The sequence below is a fragment of the Pinus tabuliformis genome, chromosome 7 (genome assembly GCF_031772625.1).
Source record: "Pinus tabuliformis cultivar Carrire ecotype Pingquan chromosome 7, CPIR1, whole genome shotgun sequence".
Classification (NCBI taxonomy): domain Eukaryota; kingdom Viridiplantae; phylum Streptophyta; class Pinopsida; order Pinales; family Pinaceae; genus Pinus; species Pinus tabuliformis.
Window position 1 is genome coordinate 1499979641 of NC_142293.1, and position 26424 is coordinate 1500006064.

At 38.0% G+C, this 26424-nt stretch overlaps 1 long non-coding RNA gene across 1 annotated transcript; it reads right to left on the bottom strand.

The window, feature by feature from the left end:
* Window positions 1–22384: 22384 nt before the first annotated feature.
* On the bottom strand, window positions 22385–23400 carry LOC149253510 (uncharacterized). The gene is made up of 2 exons (XR_016266208.1): window positions 22974–23400; window positions 22385–22845 (listed from the first exon to the last, which is right to left on the bottom strand). It is a non-coding gene; the product is annotated as an uncharacterized LOC149253510 (long non-coding RNA).
* Between the last annotated feature and the right edge of the window lie 3024 nt (window positions 23401–26424).

The window sequence follows — 26424 nt, forward strand, 5'->3', positions numbered from 1 at the left end:
ATTAACTCCAGGTTGTTGGGAGGGAGTTAATGCCTCCTATATTTGATGTGAGGAATTAATGAGGCTGTTAGATTCTCTGGGCTATATAACAGGCAACCATTCGGATGTTTGCTAAGAGAGTGTGAGGATTTCTTGATGTAATCTCCAATTTGATTAATAAATTCTTGATGCCTATGTTTGGTGGACGTAGCCCAGATTGGTTGGGTGAACCACGTTAAAAATTGTCTCCTATGTGCTTGATTGTTCTGCTGTGATAATTCTGTGTTTATTTAATTTTGCTGTGCACCTGAACCAACAATTGGTATCAGAGCGATGTTGGAGCACAGCTGAGCACTGGAGACGTGGATTGTTTTGTGCATGGAGCTGTTGGCGCGTGGTTAATTGAATGCTGGTTGCGGTGAGCGCTGTAATACCTGGTATCTGTCGCACGCTGCTGGTTGGGTTTGCAATGATGTATTGCTACGTGGAGCCTGAACGGTATGTAAAATATTGCGTGGAGCCCGTTTTTAAAATATTGCTGGTGCTGCGTTGAAAATTGTTATTATTTTATGGTTTGCTGTTCGTGCCAAGTATCACATATAACCTGCGTGGATTTATTAAAACAGCGTGGACATATTTTATAAACAGCGTGGGTATCTATTTTGAAACCAGCGTGGATATATGTTTGTTTTTAAAAACAGCATGGGTATTTATTTTCACAACAGCGTGAATATGTATTTTGAAAACGGCGATGGATATTGCAAAGGAATTGTGATAACCTGCGTTGATATATATTCAAACACGGCGTTGATTCATATTTAAACCGGTGGGAATGTACATTTAAAAAAGGGCGTGGTTTTTTCCAAGATCTGCGTTGATATATTTTAAAACGGCGAATTGCAGTTTTGTTTTTTGATGTACAGCGTGCGCAGCACAGTGTTATTTTATACTAGGTATTAGAATACTGTCTTTGTAAGCCTGAACTTTGCTTACGGATATATGAAACTGACGGTGGCAAGAATCGTTTGCAAACTAAATTCTGGTTGGGTTCATAACGAAGGCTTTATATATATATTTGCTGGTTGTTTAAACAGTTAAATAAAGGCAAATAGAATAAAGACAGTTCTAATATAAGTGCACAGGGCAGTTTGTTTTTTTTTTTTTTTTTTTTTTTAAAAAGGCACAGGTACAAAGGCATAGGCAGTTTTTTCTTTGTTGTGTAAAAACAAAGGCATAGGCAATTTTGTTTTTTAATTGCTGGTATTTCAAATTGAAATTGGAGATTCTTTGACGAGATGGCCAAAACACAGAGTGCCCGTTTTGAAATAGAGAAATTTAATGGGAAAAATAATTTCGAGATCTGGAAGGTGAAGATGCACGATCTGCTGGTTCAACAAGGTGTGGTGAAAGCACTGTTGGGGAAAAACAAAAGGCCTCCTTCCATGACGGAGGATGAATGGGATGAGATGGACGATAGAGCTCTGAGCGCAATTCGGTTGTGTCTGGCGGACGATGTTCTGTTCAACATTGTGTCAAAGAAAACCGCCGCTGGCTTGTGGTCAAAGCTTGAGAAGCTCTATATGACGAAATCTTTGACAAATCGGATTCTCCTGAAATAGCAGCTTTACGATTTGCGGATGAAAGAAGGTACCTCAATTGCTGATCACCTGAATGTTTTTAATACCTTATTGGTGCAATTAGACAGTCTAGACGTGAAATTTGATTCAGAGGATAAGGCAATAACTCTATTATGTTCTTTGCCTGAATCCTGGGATCACTTTGTTACTTCCATAAGCTTTAGTACATCAGAAATTCTTGAGTTTGATGATGTTGTTGGAGCCTTGTTGGCTAAGGAGACGAGGAAGAGGTTGAATGCAGACACCTCTACATCAGAGGTAATGATGGCCAGAGGTCGCTCAAGAGAGAGACACTCCGGGGGAAAGCTGTTGGCATTATGTTTCAGGTGTTGTCCTTGATGGCAAACTCTTTCAGGTGGTAAATCAAGAAGGACGCAGGAAATATGTTCAGCAAATGCGTCCCCGCAAGTCTACCATACAGAACCCGCGTCTAGGGACGCTGGCCAGCCGTTCAGAAGGTGCGTCCGCCCAGTGCACACATTTCAAGGTAGAGAAAAGCTCGTGGGGGCTTCTTGTGTGGTATCTAGCCGACGGTTGTGTGTTTCTATGGTGTCGGCTCGTGGTATTGTTCCACGCTTTGGGGAGAAGCTTGCCTATATAAAGCAAAGGAGTTCATTTGGATTAATCATCATCTTGGTTGATCATCTCTTGGTGAGATCTAGTCCATATCTTTAAGGGTAAATCTTCTAATGGACTACGATCTATATGGCGCATGATCAGATCTGTGGATCTGAGTGTTTGGGTTGGTTCTGAAGTCCTCTTATCTTCTATATCTAAAGGGACGCAGATTCAGTGAAGGGAAAGTGCGCCGGGACGCAGTACAGTAAAGGATCAGGTGCGTCTCTGTAGCGAAGGACGCGGCGCGACTGTGGTATTGGGTGCGTCTCTGAAGCGAAAGACGCGGCGCGATAGTGTTGATGTGTGCGTCGGTCGCAGACAAGCAAAAAGGAACAGTGCGTCGGCACGCAGAACAGCATAAGGTATACTGCGTCCAGTCGCAGGCCACAGAAAGAAAATATGCGTCCCTGTCTTAAGATGATCTGTTGACTGTATATTTCTGTTCATAAGGTGTTCTGGGTTGTTTCTGTAATTACTGATCTGATATCTATAGTAGACTGTATCTGTTGTATACTTGTTGATCATTTGATTCTTCATGAAAAGAAGTAGGGGGTTGTAGCTCCCTTCCAGGAGAAGTCTGGAAAACGAGAAAGAGTTGTAGCTCTTTGCAGGTTGCAGCCTGCGTGCTGGTAAAGGACTGCACCAGTACAAAATCATTGTAAAAAGAAATTCTTGAAAGAAGATAGAGACATTATTGCAGCAGGTGGTTTTTCTCCCGCATTGGGTTTCCACCTTACATCTTGTGTTCTTTGGTGTGACTGTCTATTTTCTTTATTCATGCTCATTGTTTTATGGTACTGATATGCAAGAATATTTCAAAAGATCAAATAAGGAAGATTTGGTAAATTGCTAGATAATACTGATTCACCCCCCTCTCAGTATTATTTCCAACAATTGGTATCAGAGCAGGTCCTTCAGAACAGCTTGATCGCTTGAAGGTAGATCGATCATCATGAGCAACTACGAGAGAGAAGCATCAATCAGGCCACCCGTCTTCGATGGGACAAACTTCAATTATTGGAAGGTAAGAGTTACTGCATATCTTCAATCTCTTGGTACAGAAGTTTGGAACATTGTAGAATCAGGCTATGCCTTTCCTTCAGTTACTCCTACAGATCCAGCTGAGAAAAAGCAGTATGAAACAAATGCAAAAGCAGTCAGTACTCTATTAGGAAGTATATCTCAAACAGAGTTCATGAAGGTCATGCACTTCAAATCAGCAAAAGAAATATGGGACAAAATGATCACTAGCTATGAAGGAGATGAACAGGTAAAAGAAGCTAAACTTCAAACTCTCAGGATTCAATATGAGACTCTCAAGATGTATAATGATGAAAGTGTGGCTAATTATTTTCTTCGGGTAGATGAGATTGTTAATTGTATGAAAAATTTGGGTGAAGAAATAAAAGAGACTATAGTAGTTCAAAAGATTCTAAGATCTTTATCTCCCAAGTTTGAATCTAAAGTATCTGCAGTAGAAGAAAAGGAAAATCTCCGTGTTCTCACTATGTCTCAGCTGCATGGAATTCTAACTGCTTATGAAATGAGAAAGGGAGGTCCATCAGACAGAAGGGAAGCTGCTTTTAAAGCATCAGGCAAAGAAGATCACTATGAAGCAAGTCATGTTCCAGAAGAAGAGGAAGAAGAATCAAACTTTGTCAGAAATCTTCAAAGGGGTTCTGGAAGGTTCAGAGGTAAGCTACCTTTCAAATGTTTTGCTTGTGGAAGAGTAGGTCATTATGCTGCAAAATGTTCTTATAAGGATAAAGGAAAGGAACCAGTTAGATGGAACAAGAAACAGGGTACAAATAAGAAAAGCTACTACACCCATGAAGATAGCGATGGCTTATCAAACAGTGATGAAGATGAACAAGGTAACAAATATAGATTGTTAATGGCATTTGAAGATGATAATTATGAGGATGCTATAGATGTGGATAACCTTTATGATGAAATTACTAGACTCAAGAGATGTATAGAAGAAAAGAACATGATTATTGATACTCTACAATTTCAGATTGATGAAAAGGAAAAACATCTTGAAAAATTAGAAGGTGAAATTGTTGGTCTTAGAAAAGAAATTGAGAAAACAAAAACTATTAATCTCAAGTTTGTCAAAGGATCTGAAACGTTGAATGAGATTATCAGTGTGCAGCGGTCTCCACTAAATAAGACAGGTCTGGGCTACAATGGAGAAACTTCTCAAGCTTCCACTTCAAAAAGTTATCTTGATGCAGCAAGAAGAAATGAGCAAGAACACAAGGAAGATCATCAGGTAAAGCAGGGACAAACTTCAAACTATCAGGGGCAATCCAGCTTAAGGGTGAACAAAAACCACAACCAGCCACAGGTAAAATCTTCTCAATTTGGTTCAAGAATAGATGAAAATAGAAATTACAATCAGTTGGTTGGTAGATTCAATAATCGCAGAAACTTCTTCAATGGACAATGCTTTTCTTGCCATAACTTTGGTCACAAAGCAGCCCAATGTGTTGCGTATAAAACAATCATGACTAGGGAAGCTCAAAAACAAAGAAGCATGACAGGGATTACAAAAAGGACCTATAACAATTTTTCAGCTCTTGAAAATGAAGTTGAATGCTCTATTTGCAATAATTTTGGACATGAAGATGTTGAATGCAGAAGCAGGTTTCCGGAAAGAAAGGTACAAGAACAAAAAAGGGAACAAACCTCAGGCACCAAAACATGGAAAATAAAGGAACCTCAAACAGAAAGATGTGGGATAGCATTCTATGCAGAAGGACAAGAAAATCTATGGTACATTGACAGTGGATGTTCAAAGCATATGACAGGTGATAAAGAAAAACTTGAATCTTATTCTAATTTAGAAAAGGGAAAGAAAGTCTCTTTTGGAAATGATACTCCTGCAACTATAAAAGGAAAAGGTATTGCTCCTTTAAAAGAAGATGTTAAGGCTGGAAATGTTTTGTTTGTTGATGGACTAAAGCATAATCTTCTAAGTGTAAGCCAGATGTGTGATCAAAGAACCGAGGTTATATTCAGATCAAATGGATGTCTTGTTCGTGATCTTGATACAGGTAAAACAGTTCTCAAAGGAAAAAGAACTTCAAATAATCTATACATTTTTGATGAAGAACAACAACAATGCTATCTAAGCAAGGATGAAGAGCACTGGTTATGGCATCGAAGGTTGGGACATCTAAGCTTCTCACAAATAAGGAAAGCTTGCAAATATCAGGCAGTTCGCGATCTTCCAGATATCAAGATTCCTGACAACACCATGTGCAGATCATGTCAGTTTGGAAAACAGACTAGAACTAACTTTCCAGAGAAAGAAGGATCAGCCAGCATGCCTCTTGAGCTAGTACATACAGATGTATGTGGACCATTCAGAAAAAGAACACCTAGAGGAGAGGAATACTTGATATTATTTATTGACGATTTCTCCAGGTTTGTTTGGTTAGGACTTATGAAGCACAAAGATGAAGCTTTCGAAAAGTTCAAATCCTTCAAAGCCTTGGCTGAAAATGAATCAGGTCACAAGATTAAGTGCCTCAGATCCGACAGAGGTGGAGAATTTACTTCAAATGAATTTTTTGATTTCTGTGATGAACATGGAATAAGGAGAGAATTTTCTACAGCTAGAACTCCTCAGCAAAATGGAGTAGTGGAAAGAATGAACAGAACAATCCAGCAAATGGCTCGTGCTATGCTTGATGAATCAGGAACTCCTGCAACCTTCTGGGGTGAAGCTGCACATGCGGCAGTTATTATTCTCAACAAGACAAATGTCCGAGTGAACAGCACTCAAACTCCTCATGAGCTCTGGAGTGGTAAAACTCCTTCGGTAAAGCACTTCAAAATCTTTGGGAGCAAATGCTATATCAAAAATACTGAGGAGCAGCTTGGCAAACTTGATCCTAGAGCAGATGAAGGAATTCTTCTTGGCTACTCTCCACATAGCAAAGCATACAAATGCTACAATAAAAGACTTGGCAGAATTGTTGACAGCATTGATGTAGTGGTTGATGAGAAAGGATACATTCCTAGGCAAATACATCGTGAAGACATTGAAGAAGATGAAAGCTACCCTCAAAGACAGAATGATGAAGAAGAAGAACCGCAAGAACAATTTCAAGACGGACCTCACGAAGAAACAGAAGAAAGAACAAGAATAGAAGAAAAGACTCCATCCAGATATGTTCAAAAGAACCATCCAGAATCTCAGATCATGGGACAAAAGGAAGCAGGTATACAAACTAGAAGAACAGTTGCAGAAGCTTCAAGTTATTTGGCATTACTCTCCTCTACTGAACCACAAAATGTGAAAGAAGCATGCGAAGATGAATGTTGGGTGAAAGCAATGGATGAAGAACTTGAGCAAATCGAAAAGAACAACACTTGGGAGCTGGTTCCTAGACCAAAGGATAAGAATGTTATCGGAACAAAATGGGTTTTCAAAAATAAATTGAATGAAAATGGAGAAGTAATTAGAAACAAAGCCAGACTTGTTTGTAAAGGGTATGCACAGCAAGAAGGAATAGACTTTGAAGAAACTTTTGCTCCTGTTGCAAGACTTGAGGCCATCCGAATGTTTCTTGCTCTCTCAAGTTGTCAGAACTTCAAAGTATTTCAAATGGATGTGAAATCAGCTTTTCTGAATGGAGACTTGGATGAAGAAGTGTACATTGAACAGCCAGATGGTTTCATTCTTGGAAACGATCCAAATCTTGTATGCCGATTAAAAAAGGCTCTCTATGGTCTCAAACAAGCTCCAAGGGCTTGGTACTACCGGTTGGACAAATATCTTCATCAACAAGGTTTTTCAAAAGGTTCAGCAGATAGCAATCTTTATATAAAAGTTGAAAATGACAAATTACTAATACTTGTTGTGTATGTAGATGACATTATTTTTGGCAGTAATGAAGAAGCTATGAGTCAAAGCTTTGCCTCAGTCATGCAGAAAGAATTTGAGATGTCCTTGCTAGGAGAACTGACATACTTTCTTGGTTTGCAAATCCAACAAAAGAAAGGAGGAATCCTTTTATCTCAAACCAAGTATCTCAAGCAGATTTTGAAGAAATATGGCATGGAAGATGCAAAACCAGTATGTACACCCATGGTTACAGGATGTAGTCTCAGTGCAAATGACGAATCTGCAGCAGTTCATCAACCAACCTACAGATCTATGATTGGAAGTCTACTATATTTGACAGGTACCCGACCAGACATCATGCATGCAGTTGGAATAGTTGGAAGGTTTCAGGCAAATCCAAAGGAGACTCATCTTCAAGCAGTAAAGAGAATCTTCAAATATCTTCAAGGGACTCAAAATTATGGCCTATGGTATCCTAGAGATACAGATCTCACTCTTCATGCTTATACAGATGCAGATTGGGCCGGAAGCGTGGATGACAGGAAAAGCACAAGTGGTGGTGCATTCTTTATGGGTTCTAGACTGGTATCTTAGTTCAGCAAGAAACAGAGTTCAATTGCCTTGTCTACAGCTGAAGCGGAATATGTTGCGGCTGCATCTTGTTGCACCCAACTTCTTTGGATGATGCAGACTTTGCAGGATTATCAAATCACTTGTACACCTCCTATTCCTATCTTATGTGACAACACAAGTGCAATCAGCATCTCAAAGAATCCGGTTATGCATTCAAAAACCAAGCACATACCAATCAAGTACCATTTTCTCCGGGAACAAGTACTTGAACAGAAGGTCAAGTTGGAGTATGTTCCTTCTAAGGAACAAGTTGCTGATATTTTCACCAAACCGTTGCCCAGGGACACTTTTGAATACCTCAGGCAAAAGCTGGGGGTTGTTGATGCATCATCTCACTGTTGACCATCTTCCTATTGATGGTATAGGCTCAGGGGGAGCACATAATGCATTGTTGGCATTATGGAGCAGGAGATCTTGGAAATAGCTGCAATATGTCTCTGTCTCCTTCATGATGGATTTCTGGTTACAAATCTGGAGAAGCTTGAGCATAGGGGGAGCATACCCTTTGCTCTTGATGTCAAAGGGGGAGAATGATGAAGCTGAAGCTTATGTGGTTGCCATCAAGTCCAAAGGGGGAGTTTGTTGGCATTATGTTTCAGGTGTTGTCCTTGATGGCAAACTCTTTCAGGTGGTAAATCAAGAAGGACGCAGGAAATATGTTCAGCAAATGCGTCCCCGCAAGTCTACCATACAGAACCCGCGTCCAGGGACGCTGGCCAGCCGTTCAGAAGGTGCGTCCGCCCAGTGCACACATTTCAAGGTAGAGAAAAGCTCGTGGGGGCTTCTTGTGTGGTATCTAGCCGACGGTTGTGTGTTTCTATGGTGTCGGCTCGTGGTATTGTTCCACGCTTTGGGGAGAAGCTTGCCTATATAAAGCAAAGGAGTTCATTTGGATTAATCATCATCTTGGTTGATCATCTCTTGGTGAGATCTAGTCCATATCTTTAAGGGTAAATCTTCTAATGGACTACGATCTATATGGCGCATGATCAGATCTGTGGATCTGAGTGTTTGGGTTGGTTCTGAAGTCCTCTTATCTTCTATATCTAAAGGGACGCAGATTCAGTGAAGGGAAAGTGCGCCGGGACGCAGTACAGTAAAGGATCAGGTGCGTCTCTGTAGCGAAGGACGCGGCGCGACTGTGGTATTGGGTGCGTCTCTGAAGCGAAAGACGCGGCGCGATAGTGTTGATGTGTGCGTCGGTCGCAGACAAGCAAAAAGGAACAGTGCGTCGGCACGCAGAACAGCATAAGGTATACTGCGTCCAGTCGCAGGCCACAGAAAGAAAATATGCGTCCCTGTCTTAAGATGATCTGTTGACTGTATATTTCTGTTCATAAGGTGTTCTGGGTTGTTTCTGTAATTACTGATCTGATATCTATAGTAGACTGTATCTGTTGTATACTTGTTGATCATTTGATTCTTCATGAAAAGAAGTAGGGGGTTGTAGCTCCCTTCCAGGAGAAGTCTGGAAAACGAGAAAGAGTTGTAGCTCTTTGCAGGTTGCAGCCTGCGTGCTGGTAAAGGACTGCACCAGTACAAAATCATTGTAAAAAGAAATTCTTGAAAGAAGATAGAGACATTATTGCAGCAGGTGGTTTTTCTCCCGCATTGGGTTTCCACCTTACATCTTGTGTTCTTTGGTGTGACTGTCTATTTTCTTTATTCATGCTCATTGTTTTATGGTACTGATATGCAAGAATATTTCAAAAGATCAAATAAGGAAGATTTGGTAAATTGCTAGATAATACTGATTCACCCCCCTCTCAGTATTATTTCCAACAAAAGCATAGCAACTCTCGCTCGAAGTCCAAAGGAAAGAAGCCAAAGCTGAAGTGCTGGCATTGTGGCAAGGCTGGACATCTGAAAAAGGATTGCTGGAAGCGAAAGTAGGCTGCTAAAGAAAGCTCTACGACAGAAAAGAAGGAAGCCAACACCACAGATACAAGTTCAGTATCTGGTTCAGGTATGAGTGATGAGGTATTGTCTGTTAATGTTTCAAAACATGATCAACATTGGTTGTTAGATTCCGGGGCATCTAACCACATGTGTATTCATAAAGATTGGTTTAAAACATATAAATCAATTGATGATGGTGTTGTGTACATGGGTAATGATGTAACATGTGATATTGTGGGAATTGGGAGCATACAACTGCAAATGTTTGATGGGACAACAAAACTATTAACAGATGTGAGGCATGTACCAGATTTAAGGAAAAATTTGATTTCATTAGGAGCACTTGATTCAAATGGATATAAAACTGTAATTCAAGGTGGAGTAATGAAAATTTACAAAGGCATCTTACTAGTTATGAAAGCTAAGAAAGTAGGAAATCTATTTTAGTTAGAAGGTAGAACTGGGTCAGATCATGTGTCGGTGTCTGAACAGGACAATAGTTCCATTCACTTATGGCATCAAAGATTGGGGCATATGAGTGAAAGAGGATTGAAAATTTTGGCTGACCGAAAGCTACTTCCTAATCTAAGATCTGGAAAGTTAGATTTCTATAAACATTGCTTGTTTGGAAAACAAAGTAAACAAAAGTTTAAAACAGGTAAACATACTAGTAAAGGCATACTTGATTATATCCATTCAGATGTTTGGGGTCCAGCCCCTACAGTGTCATATGGTGGCTCGTCATATTTTGTATCATTCATTGATGACTTTTCTCGGAAAGTATGGGTCTACATGTTGAAAAAGAAGTCTGATGTTTTTACAGTTTTCAAGCAGTTTAGAGCATTGGTAGAAAACAGCACGGGTAGAACTATAAAATGTTTAAGAACTGACAATGGTGGTGAGTTTTCCTCCAAGGAGTTTGACAGCTATTGCAAGGATGCAGTGATCGAGAGACATAAGACCACGGTTTATACTCCTCAGCAGAATGGAGTTGCTGAACGCATGAACAGGACTCTTCTAGAGAGAGCAAGGTGTATGCTGAGTAACGCCTGGTTGCAAAAGGAGTTGTGGACGGAAGCAGTGGCAACAGCTTGTTATGTGATAAACCGGTCTCCATCGACGGCAATAGGCTGCAAGGTTCCACAAGAGGTATGGACAGGACACCCTTGTGACTATTCTAAACTCAGAGTGTTTGGTTGTGATGCATATGCTCTAGTGCCTAAACATCAGCGAACTAAACTAGATCCGAAATCTAAAAGGTATATCTTTGTTGGGTATGGTGATGGAACAAAGGGATATAGATTGTGGGATCCTACTACCCGCAAAATCATCATCAACAGAGATGTAAAGTTTGATGAATCCTCTCTTGTACAGTTAGATGTAAATAGTAGATTGAAACAGGATGATGTATCTGATTTCCAGCATATTTAGTTTGACAGCATTTCTAATGATAGTCATAACGACCATAGTTCAGATTCTAGTCATGAACAGGTTTCAGAATCAGATTTTGAACAGGCTTCAGATGAAGGTCATGAACAGGTCTCAGATGGCGATCATGAAGAAGTTCCTACAGATGATAGACAGCCAATTGTGGAAGCACTAGAAACATTCTTAAGGAGGTCTACAAGGATCAAACGCCCTCCGAGAAGGTATGATGATCATGTTACTTCAGTTGCTTTGATAGCTAATGATGATGAACCTTTGTGTTATCAGGAAGCTGTAGAAGGTTCAAATAGTGACAAATGGAAAGCAGCCATGAAGGAAGAAATGATGGCCTTAGGAAAGAATGGCACGTGGGATCTGGTTGAACTTCCCAAAGGCAGGAAAACTGTGGGATGCAAGTGGGTGTTCAAGGTGAAACGGGGTGCGAATGATACGAAAGACAGGTACAAAGCAAGGCTGGTTGCAAAAGGGTTTTCTCAGAAAGCTGGCATACACTTTCATGAGATATTTTCACCAGTGGTTAAAATTGTTTCAATTAGACTTGTGTTAGCATTAGTGGCTTTGCTTGATTTAGAGTTGCAGCAGTTAGATTTTAAGACTGCATTTCTACATGGTGATTTAGATGAGGAAATATATATGGAACAACCGGAAGGGTTTGTTCACCATCGCAATGAGAAATTTGTCTGCAGGCTCAAGAAGTCACTATATGGCCTGAAGCAGTCGCCTCGGCAGTGGTATAAGAAGTTTGATTCTTTCATGTTGAGTCATAAATATGTAAGAAGTGAATATGATCATTGTGTTTACTTTAAGCAGTTAAATAATGGCATGTTCATTATCTTAGTGTTGTATGTTGATGATATGCTTTTAGCAAGCAAAAGCATTGAAGAAATCAACAGGTTGAAGATTCAGATGGCAAGGACGTTTGATATGAAAGATCTAGGAGCGACAAGACAGATTTTGGGCATGGAGGTTTTCAGAGACAGGGGCAATGGTAAGCTGTGGCTATCACAACAGAAGTATGTTGAGAAAATACTTTTGAGGTTTGGTATGAATAATGTGAAGCCTGTGTCAGTCCCTTTAGCTTCCCATTTTAAGCTTTCTTCGAGTTTATGTCCTAATACCGATGAAGAAAAGGATTATATGTCTCGAATCCCATATGCCAATGTAGTAGGATGTTTAATGTATGCGATGGTTTGTACTCGACCAGATATTTCACATGCAGTTGGGGTTGTCAACAGGTACATGGCAAATCCGGGTAAAGAACACTGGTCAGCAGTGAAATGGGTGCTTCGGTACTTGAGAGGCACAAGTAGTTATTGTATTTCTTACAATAAGAGTAGTGAATTTGTTTGCGGATATGTTGATTCCGATTTTGCAGGTGATCTAGATAAGAGAAGATCAACTTCAGGGTACGTCTTTACTCTTGCAGGTGGAGCTATAAGCTGGATGTCAAAGCTACAAAACATTGTTGCTTTATCCACTACTGAAGCAGAGTACATTGCTGCTTCGCATGCTTGCAAAGAGGCGGTTTGGTTGAAAGGTTTGCTTGGTGAGTTTGGTAGGTTACAGGACAACATCAGGTTACTTTGTGATAGTCAAAGTGCAATACATTTGGCTAAGAATCCGGCCTATCATAGTAAATCAAAGCATATTCCAATCAAATATCATTTTGTAAGACAGGTTATCACTGAAAGGGGAGTTTCTCTTGAAAAGGTTCATACAAAGGAGAACTGTGCAGACATGTTCACGAAACCAGTTTTGTTGGAGAAGCTACGCTGGTGTTTGGCTTCTCTTGGCTTGCAGAAAAGATAAAATAATAATAACAGGGCATCAGGCGAATTGTTGTCAAGGTGGAGATTGTTGAGATTTTCTGTTTGTAATGAAATAGGAAAAATCTCAACTGGTGACAACAATAGGAATTCAGGTCCTAGATTAACTCCAAGTTGTTGGGAGGGAGTTAATGCCTCCTATATTTGATGTGAGGGAATTAATGAGGCTGTTAGATTCTCTGGGCTATATAACAAGCAACCATTCGGATGTTTGCTAAGAGAGTGTGAGGATTTCTTGATGTAATCTCCAATTTGATTAATAAATTCCTGATGCCTATGTTTGGTGGATGTAGCCCAGATTGGTTGGGTGAACCACGTTAAAAATTGTCTCCTATGTGCTTGATTGTTCTGCTGTGATAATTCTGTGTTTATTTAATTTTGCTGTGCACCTGAACCAACATCCATGACAGCTTTAGGCATTAGATTGTGGCTGGCCCCTGTGTCTAGTAGGCAATTGTGGAGGATTTTATCATGAATAGTCAAGGAAACATAAAAAGATGGAGAATTATTATCAGTAGGCTCAATCATGGGACTGAGAACAATAGCAGGCTTATCATCTTCCAAATTAACAGAGTCAGAGGAGGTTTTTTTGGTTTCTATCTCAAGGGCTTCAAGGATAGGCTTCCTAAATACTTCACTCTTAACCAACTCAACTAGAGGCACAGATATTTTCAATTTTTGGACCTCTGACTCAAAGTTGAAAGAAGAAGATGACTTGTCGGAACTTTTTACCTCTTGAGATGGAGCTTTGAGGATGACTGGATCAGCTGCTGATCTTCTTTGTTTGACATTCTGTGATTCTGCTTGGGCAGTAGCTCTGTGTGTAGGATTCTCCTTGGCATTTTTGCATTTGATCTCAGATTATATCTCTTCTGGTCACCAGTTTATAGAATAGCTCCTCTGTCCCACTCTTGGTTGTCTTGTTGCTGCAGCAATGCTTGTTCATATTCAGCCAATGTAAAAAAGGCAGCGCTACCTCTATCTTCCATGTAGTGAATTTCATCCTCATCTTCTTCAAATTGTTCTTCCTCCATGACTACATTTTGGAAGGGAGCTTTAACTTTCTGATCTTCTTTTGATTCTTCACCCCTCTACATAATTTGTAACTATTCATTTGCTCTTCTAAAAGGATTTGGGTTTCTTGGAGCAAATGTGTTATGCTGCCTTGTTTTTCCTGAATTCTGCTCAACCTCTAGCTTAGATATCTTAGCAGCCAATGACTCTATCATTTTAGTCATTTTATCAAATTTGGGGTCTGAAGATGATGCAGAGGAAGTAGAAGCCTGACCTCTCTGCCTCCTTCTGTCAGCTTGACTTTTTAGCTTTTCTGCAGCCATAATATTAGACTCTACTTCTAGTGCTGCATCCTGCATGTCTGCCAACGTAGCCCATCTTCTCTCTCTCAACAACAAGCATAAATCAGAGTCAAAAGCATTGGCATAAGTGAGCTTGGTAGAGGTAGGAGTAGTCTTAACTTCAACTAGTATCTTACTATACATTCGATTGAATCTTTTATTAAAATCAGGCAGAGATTCACTATTTTCCCTCTTCAAATTACCAAACTCAGTGTGGTAATACAGCAAGTCCTTCTTATCTCCCCATTGCTTCAAAAATGCATCATCTAATGCTTCAATGTCTATTATTGATCTCTTGGGTAATTCTCTAAACCACTTCCTAGCCTCTCCATCAAGGCTCTGAACAAAAACTCTCATCCACACATCATTTTCACTTATATCTAAATTATCAGCATATTGTAAAAAGCTTCAAGATGTTCTTCTGTTGTTACTCCCTCTATACCAGTAAATTTAGGCATATATTTTTGATATTCTCCCACAGGCATAGGATTTAAAGGCACAGGCAATACCAATGGTCCATATCTGGCAGCTACAATTCTTTCTATCCTCATAGGTTCTTGCTGTGCTACCATGATTGGACTATTTGTAAGAACACTAGCAGATTGACCGGTAGGGAATAATGTGATGGATGGCAGTGATAAAGGGATGTTTTGGACTGAATGGGGAGCCTTCTTTGGACTGAGATTCAAAAGGGAACTAACTACATAAGGGGCTGAACTAATCTCTAAAGGTCTTTCCTTATTACCAGTGCTATGCTCTAAATCTTCAAACTGTAAATCTTTAGTAACGACTTTATCTTTCAGACATGCATGAGTCTTCTTAGGCTTACCTGATCTTGATGCCCCTTTCTATGAAGCTTTCTTTGATTTAACAATCCTCTCAAGTTCAGGCACTGGTTCAACTGGTAATTTCTGAGGATTTCTTCGAGTGTGTCTCACAAATTGAGCCAGAACTTCAATGTGGAGTCGCCAAAGGATGCTCTTTCTCCAATGGAGTCGCCAGACAGATGATTACAATCAGAAACTGCGTTCAAACCTTGTCTGTCATCAAAGCTTGAAGCTGTGTCATTCTCCCAGGGAAGCTAAGCTTCAATCTCCCCTCCCCAGCGACGACGCCAATTAATGTTATCACCCCAAGAAACTCTCCTAGGTTGTATATTAGAGATGCTCAGGAACATTACAAACTCAACAAAAATGTTGGGAAATGGTGGATGAATGAAAGAAATGTTGCATATTCAAGCCAGATAACCACTTTTACTGTGCTTGACCCCAGACATGGGTGAACACCCCCAGACTACAAGGCTTTAGACCACCAATTACTCACAGTTTGAGGATAAGGTGATAATGGAGAAGACTGACCACACCAGCAGATGTACAGGACCCTGTGATGGCCGACTGCAACCAGTTAAAAGGTCTATAAATCTGTTTTCTAATACACAGATAAGATGACAACTCTCTGGCATTAAAACAACAAAAACCTGCATACAAATTTAATGATACTTGCTAAAACCTAACACAGAGGTGGGATGATAGCCCCTCTAATGCTAAACATTAACAGCACATGAATAAATGCAAAATAGGCACAACCTGGAACAAGAAGAAGAAGTGGACAGTGAGCAGTTAAAAGCAAAAGAAGCTTGCATTAGCTGAAAATGAAGACCAGACGCTGCAGGTATCACAGCAGTTACAATCTCCAGTAGTTGAACCTTAGAACAAGATAACACTCATCCAACACTCATCAACCTGATTACATCATTTTTCTTGGTATATATAGAAATTGTTTACAAAATTACTCTGCTAGGCTATGCGTGGAGGTGTCTTAATTGACCACCAACCACATTTACAATTAGATATGGGTCTTCTGCTACAATCTGAATGTTTTAATGAACAAAATGGCTCTTTCTGGTACTTTTTTGTACTCCTTGAACAGGCGAAGTATTATTTGCATGACTTTCAATAACTGGTGCAGTCATTTATCTGCTCAAGGTGGTCCTTTTTGTCCTTCGGAGGTACACTGTGTTGAATACAGTAGCTGAGGGCTTTAATGCACAGGTCGCTGGATCGTCACCTCCTTCCTTTTTCGGCAACAAAGATCAGTCAAAAGTGATACAGGTAGTATGGCGGGAGCAGGCTAAGCAGAAGAATCAATCTCAACCATCAGATCCATAGATAAACGGTGGAGATCAATAGATCGGGAGGAGCTATCTGGAGGTGGACGATCGGGGTTAATGAGGGCCGCTGGATCGCCGTCGGGAAGATCCGACGATGATCCGGGGCAGAAGATGCACAATTAATAACGAGCGGGCGGTTTCCCCGCACCGCTTATCGGGTGCAGTGGTATTCATACAAGGTGGTGCGATGGAATGAAAATGTGACGCGTGTCTGACGGGATGGCGGGGAAACCGCTTTCCCCACTGCCTAATAGGCATGCAAGTTCATGGGGAGGGGAAAGCGAAAAGCGTCAAATGACAAGGTGGGTACGATCGAAAGGCGGGATTTAATCGTACGTTAGTGGACGTGATAGGGGTAAAACAAAAGCATAGGTTAATAAGGTTTATAAAGGGTTATCGGGTTTTAATGATGTTAAAATGCAAAATGCCCAGGGTGGGTAAAATAAAGGGTTTAGGCAGGGTTTTGAGTAAAAACGGAGGAATGGGGAGCCATAAGGGTACAAGTAGAGTGATTAGGGAAAAGGCAACATTATCGGGGATTTTATGTGGTTTATGAAGGTAAACTCAAATAATGAAGTTGGGAAGAATAAGGGGAGTGAAAGGGAAGGAAGAAACGGAGACATCAGGAGCTATAAGGGCATCATAAGAATGAAAGAGGAAAGATCCAAAAGACAGCTGCAAACCCTTTGCAACCCAAACCAGCACTGTTTGACCTGATTTAATCCATCAAAGGCTGTAAACTGTAGCAGAGCTAACAGGGTGAAATATCATTTCACGGGCCTTGCATTTGTTTGTACAACTCCTGCTCTTGCGGCTTAATGTCAATAATCGGTGAAGTATCATTTCGCGGGCTTTCCATCTGATTGTACTGCTCTTCCTGCTGCTGCTATTCCTATCATTAATGGAATACAGAAATGGATATGGTTAAAGCTTGCGATGACAGAAAAGTCGACCCACTTAGATGGAGGTAAAAAATAACAAAAATTTGCATTCAATGTGGCCACAGCAATTGGTACCATTAGTGGTAATAGAATTTACATCGATCACATAAGCAACAATCACTTTCAAAATAGAAACAACTAATGATTGTGATAGCTAGGAGATGGCAATCGTGATCTTATGGTGTCGAGAAACACTCTAAAAGGATGGGGTTTCGGAAAATTGCAACTATTCGCTACGGAGGATGTTTATTTCGATAAACTCATGGGAAAATCGTAATCCAACTCTACATAAGGAAGTTGCTCTTATTATGTCAATGGTAAACTCCGGGAAAATGACAACCCCATACCATACAACATTAAAGGAAGTGCACTTGCCTATTTGGAATGCCCATCACAACCTTGCCCAGGGAACTATCAAACCCTAATTTTGCCCATAATCATGTTTATTTTGGAAATGAGTTTTCAGATTTTTAATCATAATCCATAATCATGTTTATTTTGGAAATGAGTTTTCAAAATTTTAATCGTAATCCAACTCTATGTAACAAAGTTGCCTTAATTATTTCAAAGGAAAATGTTGGGAAAATGAGAACCCAACACGATGCAATAACAAAAAGCCACCTTCTCTATTTGGAAGTTGGAACCACCATGCCAACCCCACCCCACTCGAATATAATAATTACATGTCTAGTTACTATTAGTAAGTCAACCCAAATTACAAAATATGGCATAAGGATGAAAGGGGCACTAAAACCTTAATTATATCAACAATCTTATTTAGTTTTGTAAATGCCATTGTGTGAAGATGTAACAAGTTCGTTAGGATATGCCCTTGTGTGAAGATGTAAGAAGTTCGTTAGGATAGTGAATTTTTAGTTTGAATTCTGTCGTTAAGAAATTTAATTGTGGTAGTATTTAAAGTTTTTTTGAGAATGGAAATGGAATTAGTACTATCAAAAATATAACGGTGGGAGCGTTTAAATCATTTTTTGATGGTGGAAATGAATTGAATATCATAAAAAACATGTGTGACACTCAAAATCGTAAAGCTTGAGAGCTGTAACCTATTTTTTCAAAAAATTCTGCTAGATTTTCTCAAAATCATACTACAATTTCTATTATTTTCCTAGTGAAAATGGGGCATATTTAGACTACACTTATTCACAATAGTATTCATTAGATTTATCTCCAAATTAATAATGCTTCTTTCATTTTCCAAATTAAATAAATTGATTAAAAAAAATGTCATTTGAATTGAGTTATGGTTTTTAGAGTGTGGTATAAACAAGCCATAATGATATTGTAACAAAAACCTATTTATAAATTAAGAATATCCATTAAGTAAGGGTGAATCTTAATGATTAAAAATCTTGTGACATATTTTAAAATGTATGTATATTTAAGTTATGTATTAATACTTTTATAATTAATTGTAATAATAAGTAATTAGAATAGAATTATAATCTAGTTAGTTTTTATTAAAAAAAAATTAACATTTTTAAATATATTATGAAATAAATATTTTGTTGTTAATCCTAAATTGATATCTTTTAATATTTACTAATTATTTAATTTAGACACCTATATAATTATTAATAAACATTACTAAACAAAAAACCTACACTTTAGAAAAACTTGTCATTCCAAAATTTCGTTTAAAAAATAAAACATATAATGTAAATTGGCTTTAAAAAACTTTACCATATTGTGGTATGCCCTTAAACCATATTGTGGCTTACATTAAAAATATATATATTAACTAAAAATACAACACCAAATTAAAAAAAAAAAAAATCATAAATTTATTTAATAAAAAAAAAAATACAATGTAAATAATATATTTATTTATAAAATTTATATAAATTGAAAAAAAATATTGTATAGTTTATATTAAATCATTTTTATTAATTTATAAAAAATATAAATATTTTATTTTTAAATTCTATCATTTCTGTTAAACAATTCTCTAAAATATAATGAAATTCAATTAATTGAGGAAACTATCTTGAATGCTGCTAAAAGGAAATGTGATAACTAAAATTTATATCAAAGTTTTCAAATCGTTGAATACTGATAAAAGGAAATCGACCACAATGTCATGAAGTCCCATGAATTGAGATTAACCTATCAAATAGCGTTGAAAGGAAATGTGACAACTGAAATTGTATATCAAAGTTGTAAGATAGTACACATTATTCACACAATATATCAAATACTGTTAAAAAACGTGATAACTAATATTGTATATGAAAGTGTTAAGATGTTATATATTATTCTCTTCACTATTCAGATAAAGGGATTCTCTAAATTTTGGTTAATGTTAATATACTTCTTACATGAAAATGAATTTAGAAAATTATTATATATAAACAAGGGGAGCTGCGACGCAGCGAGTCCCTGCCACCGAAGCAGCATATACCGAGTTGGATGGACACCGCTGACTGCGCAGCTGTACTAGTTGTGGAGTTGTTCTGCTCGAGTTTTTTCTTCAAACACGATTGAAGCCAAAGGGGCCCATTTCCTTGTATCTTAGTTAAGGGAGTTAACATGTCAATATGCTTAATTGATTTAAGCTAGAGTGCACGAGAGGAGTAGTCAATCATAACATTGGGTTGTTGCGATAAGTTCAATTTAATTTATGATAGACTTTTTTTTAGTTTATTAAAAAGTTAATACAGTTTCTTAAATTTCTGGGAAGATGATATTGATTAACACGTTTTTTTCCGGAAAAGTAAGACAAACACGACCATAACGGTTGCATTGCATGGTTGCCACTTGTGGCTTTTCCTTTACTTACTCACATTCTAAGAGATACTTTCAATGTTGGTTATACAATTTTCTTAATGTCATGTTGCCTTCAGACAAACCGCAGCTCCCACTGGTTCAATCGCATCTCAGAACGATCTGTTAGCAAACATTTTTGCTATTCAATAACGCCATCGCCTGTCCTTCGCAAGCATTATGAGGTGTTTTACAAGAGAAAGAATAATAGATACAGAGCAGTGGTAGAAATTTCTCCATAAGATCACAGAATCTGAAGCATTGAAGTGACCCACAGTGAGGCCAAATTCACTAGTCCAGGAGGTTGAATTGCACAGGAAAAATATTAAAATTTATGAGCGCTAAGTTGGGGGTTTCTTTGGTGCCAATGGGTCAGTTAACAGGATGTGGTTCAAACTAAACCTTCCAGATTTCCACTACCAGCAACAGATCTATTTACCATACTGGATGATGCAAGCTAAAAAACATTTCTATGTGCAGGTACAGCTTCATCTGTGCAGAAATTTGCATTTGGTGCAGAAACAAAGAAGGTTATTCTTGAGTTCCGGAACCTGGTTACTTCGATGGGTTTCTTGGTTGAGCTGAGACTGGTAAGTTTGGATTGGTATTTAGTTTGTAACTTTGCAGATTTACTTCTACCATAAAGTAAATAACAATTACTTTTGTGTTGAAACTTCAATTTTTGGAGACTTGTATCTATTTGAAAGTCAAATAAATCCTGATATTAATGTTGTCTACTAGAAATCTATTCACTCTCTTGAATGCTGCCATACTGATCTATTCACTCTCTTGAATGCTGCCATACTGGGCAGGTAAATGCCTGGCTTGTTGACAAGGATGCAGAGGCTCTTCGCTGCCAAAAAATGCTTGTTGAGGAAGCTGTCTCGGCTCTCATTTTTAACTTGAAAATTCTCCCAAATATGTATATTTACAGTTTTAATGTATGCGGTATACATTATTAACTTCGTATGAAGTTCAGTTTTTATTAACTAACTTCGTATGAAATTCAGTTTTTATTAACTTGTGGGTTAAAATTTGGAACGAATTTTGGATGAGAGGAGTGTGAACAATTTAAAATATTTGACAAATGTTACCCATTTCCTACGTCGATATGCTTAATTGATTTATGCTGGAGTGCACGAGAGGAGTAGTGCAATCATAACATAGGGTTGTTGCGATAAGTTCAATTTAATTTATGATGGACTTTTTTTTTAGTTTATTAAAAAGTTAATATAGTTTCTTAAATTTCGGGGAAGATGATATTGATTGACACGTTTTTTCCGGAAAAGTAAGACAAACACCACAACGGTTGCATTGCATGGTTGCCACTTGTTGGTTATACAATTTACTTATACAGTTTTCTTAATGTCATGTTGCCTTCAGACAAACAACAGCTCCCACTGGTTCAATCGCATCTCAGAACGATCTGTTAGCAAACATTTTTGCTATTCAATAACGCCATCGCCTGTCTTCCGCAAGCATATGGTTATGAGGTGTTTTACAAGAGAAAAAATAATAGATACAGAGCAGTGGTAGAAATTTCTCCATAAGATCACAGAATCTGAAGCATTGAAGTGACCCACAGTGAGGCCAAATTCACTAGTCGAGGGGTTGAATTGCACAGGAAAAATATTAAAATTTATGAGCGCTAAGTTGGGGGTTTCTTTGGTGCCAATGGCTCAGTTAACACGATGTGGTTCAAACTAAACCTTCCAGATTTCCATTACCAGCCGCAGATCTATTTACCATACTAGATGATGCAAGCAAAAAAACATTTCTATGTGCAGGTACAGCTTCATTTGTGCAGAAATTTGTATTTGGTGCAGAAACAAAGAAGGTTATTCTTAAGTTCAGGAACCTGGTTGCTTTCATGGGTTTCTTGGTTGAGCTGAGACTGGTAAGTTTGGATTGGTATTTGGTTTGCAACTTTGCAGATTTACTTCTACCATAAAGTAAATAACAATGACTTTTGTGTTGAAACTTCACTTTTTGGAGACTTGTATTTATTTGAAAGTCAAATAAATCCTAATATTAATGTTGTCTACTAGAAATCTATTCGTTCTCTTGAATGCTGCCAATGCTGCCATACTGGGCAGGTAAATGCTTGGCTTGTTGACAAGGATGCAGAGGCTCTTCGCTGCCAAAAAATGCTTGTTGACGAAGAGGAAGCTGCTGAGAGAAAGTAATATGCCAAACATGCTTATATACATTGGTAAGATATATTTTCAATATTTGAATGTGTAAACCTCAGCTTTTTTGTTGTGTTTCCTTCAGGCGGGCAGAGCTTCTTGAAAGGAAACCCCTTAAGAAAGCGAAATTATAGGTATGTAAATCTAAAAGGAAACTCAGTTAAATGTTGTAGGAATTAAATGTAGATCCCAATTTTATTAAATATTAAAATTTAAAACTTCTTTCTTTCACAGCTGCGTACTGCTTCTACCAAGCCGTCTAGCAGATAAGCTGCTTACTGCTTCTACTAAGCCGTCTAGCGGATGAGATATGGGCTTGCTGAGAGGATATGAAAGGAGATAAAAGAATAATAATTGGGGAGATATACCTGAAGGTTTAGCGAAGGCACGATGGCAGCTGGCCGTATCTGTGGAGATGCTTATACTGTATCATTTGCCTTCAAGAGTTCTGTTCATTTCGGTGCCCGACATAAGTCCTAGCGAAGCGTGAATTTCCAGCGATGGCCATTGAACCTGTCCAGCTAAATCATGTAAGTAATTAACTCGAGCTCAAAAATTCAAATTCAAGTTAATCATATATTCAAATTCAAGCAAAAATTCAAATTAAATACTTGGATAAAAAAATAGAGAAAATTCATAACATTTTAACAATATATGTGGCTTGAATTCAGCGACGGCTTCAGAAGCACGACCAGCACAGTGGGAAGAAGCACAACCAGCACAGTGGGAAGAAGACAGCGACCGCGATATAATCATTCCATTTTAACAATATATGTGGCTTGAATTCAGCGACGGCTTCAGAAGCACGACCAGCGCAGTGGGAAGAAGCACAACCAGCACAGTGGGAAGAAGACAGCGACCGCGATATAATCATTCCTCTTGAATTCAGCGACGGCTTCAGAAGCACGACCAGCACAGTGGGAAGAAGCACAACCAGCACAGTGGGAAGAAGACAGCGACCGCGATATAATCATTCCTCTTGTATGGCGAGTTTCCAGTGCTGCTAGTCCTCTAATAAGATTTGGAATAACATTACACCTGGTTACATGCAGATGGCACCTGGAACATAAGAAATGAGATTTGGAATAACATTACACCTGGTTACATGCAGATGGCACCTGGAACATAAGAAATGGCACCTGGAAGTGGCACCTGGAAGTTGTGGCAGGCAGGCATATAGGGGTATAGGCGATGATATACCATGGAATATCGGTGCTAGCATTTAGTGCTGTGGAGGACTAATGCCAGCATTAGATTAGCAGTTTTGAAAATATGAAGGGAACACAAACTATATAACATATGGTTTAGCTTCGGAGTAGCTTCGGATTACGTTAGGTCCTCGGGAGGAGGCCAAATAACGTGATTTATAAATATGTCTTCAAAAAACTTGGTATATAGTTGATGACCGGGCACTAAAAGCAGGTCAACTAATGCTATCTAGCTCGCGAACGATTACTATAGTCCATGCCTGAGGGCAGGGACTAATAAGATTAATGTATTATAAATATAATATTTATATAAAAACATCTTTATCCATTTTCCTCTAATGAATAAATTTATTTTTAAAATAAAAATTTTATTTAATCTATTTAAATAAATCGTTAATTTAATACTAAGAGTAATTTATATTAATAAAAAATTAAAAATTAAAATGTGGTGTTTGGTGTAGGTTCACACAATACTCTATGCAAACGACTGAGTTTATATGCCAACATATGTTAATACTTAACTATTTGACATTCATTTTGAAGTGCGGAGTTGTAAATTGAAACATCCAAACCCTGTCGTGGTTATTATTAGTCCCTGCCTCCAGCATGGGAAAAAGTGTTGTTAACATACTTGCCACAATTATACAATTATTAAGAATGAAAAAGTGTTGTTAACATACTTGCCACAATTATACAATTATTAATTCTTAGCTTCTAATGGTGATGTCCAATTTTTTTAGCAAGGGTTTTGTAGGCCAAAAATATGTCAAAAACTTCAATCTTAAGTTTTAGAAAATAAAACCAAGGGCATTTAAAAAACACAACAATGAAGGTTAAGAAGTTCTTGAACTTAGAGAAAGAAGCAAAAAAAAAAAAAAAATCATCGTGAATTAGCTACAAGGGGATTGATGCATGGTTAAAGGAATGCTTTTTCAAGAATTTTTTAATGATGCTAACTAAGAAAATAGGCAAACCCATCTCTACAAGAAATATGAGGAAGACTAGTCACCACATTCCATTTGCATAGTTGTTGCAATGACTAATATTTTAGATGACCAAAACACTCATGCAAAATTTTGCTCATGTCATTAATATGTGCAATAAAAACTTATTGAAAAGATGATGAGTTAAAGTTGTCAAATTTGTACAACTCGATAATATCATCAACAATTACAATTGCTATGATATGCTTGGGATCCTTTAAATCCTTGATTACAAGTTGGTGAGATGAAAACTCTATCATTTTTTCTTCACTAGAATGTCAAGCGATTTGATAGAGTAATGAAAAGTTGTGGGAAAGACTTGGACCACATAATATTTTGTTAAAATACTCATAATCTAACATAACTATTTCATGTGATATAACACCTAGATATTTATCATCACCAAGAAATACTTGTTCGACATTACATTCATTAAGAATATAAAATATGGCTTTATCCTTAGCCATATGATAAGATGCTCCATAATCAATCAGTCATTCATTGTAAGAAGAAGTTGTCATTGCATTAAAGAAGAAACCGAAGGCAGGAAGTGCATGTCCATGAGAAGAAGATGTTGAGGGAGAAGAAGTAAGATCCAGATTGATAGTGTTCTTCTTCATTGTTTCTTTTAAGGCTTCCATCTCCTTGACACATCAAGACTATGTCACTATGCATGAACAGCCTGTCCACAATGTCTCTTAGTCTTCTTGGCTTTTAACTTGGCTCCTTTGTTTCTAGTGGAAGCAGGAGATGGCTAAGGGGGTTTGGGACCCTTTGTTTTGTTTGTGTTTTCAAGGATGTTGCTACTTCAAATGCTTGGGGCCTTGATGCTATTGAGCCACTAAGGCATTGCTAAATATATAAGTAGTATTGGTCAATACATGATCCAATCTAGATTATCTTACTCTATAATTAGATAATCACAAAATGCTTTAAAAGAGGACATTTTGCAAATAGTCTAAGGTAAATGCATGAACTTGCTCCTTTATAACTCCCACTCATTTATTATTGAAGCTATTTATTTTCTTTGTATGTTTTTATGTCTTGCAACCCATTACGTAAACATTCTTTGTTTTTTCATAAGATGCCTTGCCTTTCTCATTGACTTTGTTCGTTGTGTATCTATTGGTAGCAAAGTTTTAAATTCTCCACTTGAACCTAAAAATTATAACGATCCTAACAAATCATGAGTCATGTTAAGCTTCTTTGGTGAGGCGTGGCTTATATAATTATGACTTGGATAAATGGCAAGTGTAATTCTTATGGACCTTGAAGAAAAAGGAAAAAATTAGGTAAGGAGTAAATGAGTTGCATTGAGAGAAAGACACAATGCTTTTACTAGTGGATGATCAAGAATTTGGCCTATAAGTTTGCTAATTATTTGCCTTTTCATTAAATGTAAAGATAAACCAAGTAAGTTTACTTATTGAAAACCTTCTTTCCCTCAAGGGAGTAGATGGATTGTTTGGTTGATGATAGCCAAGTTTACAATTATGCACTAAGCATATGGATTGTTTGGCTTATAATGACCAAGTTTACAATCATATGTATATATAGATGTATGCATGTATATGTATGGATGAGAATTTATTGAGAGGCAGTTATCTTTCTAACCTTATCATAATAAGTTGATAAGAAACAAATAGTCCACCCAACCAATACATTGTAGATATAGCTAAGAATACTAGGTCCACATGTATTTCTTACTCAAAACAACTAAATTTGCCTTATCATGAACGTCATCATCAAGTGGAGAAATTTACCTTATCATAAACATCATCATCAAGTAGAGACAACATGTGAACAATTGAATTTGCCTTATCATGAACATCATCATCCATCCAGTGGAGACAGCATGTGTGGTGAACATCATTCTCTTGCACAAAGAAGGCACACATTAA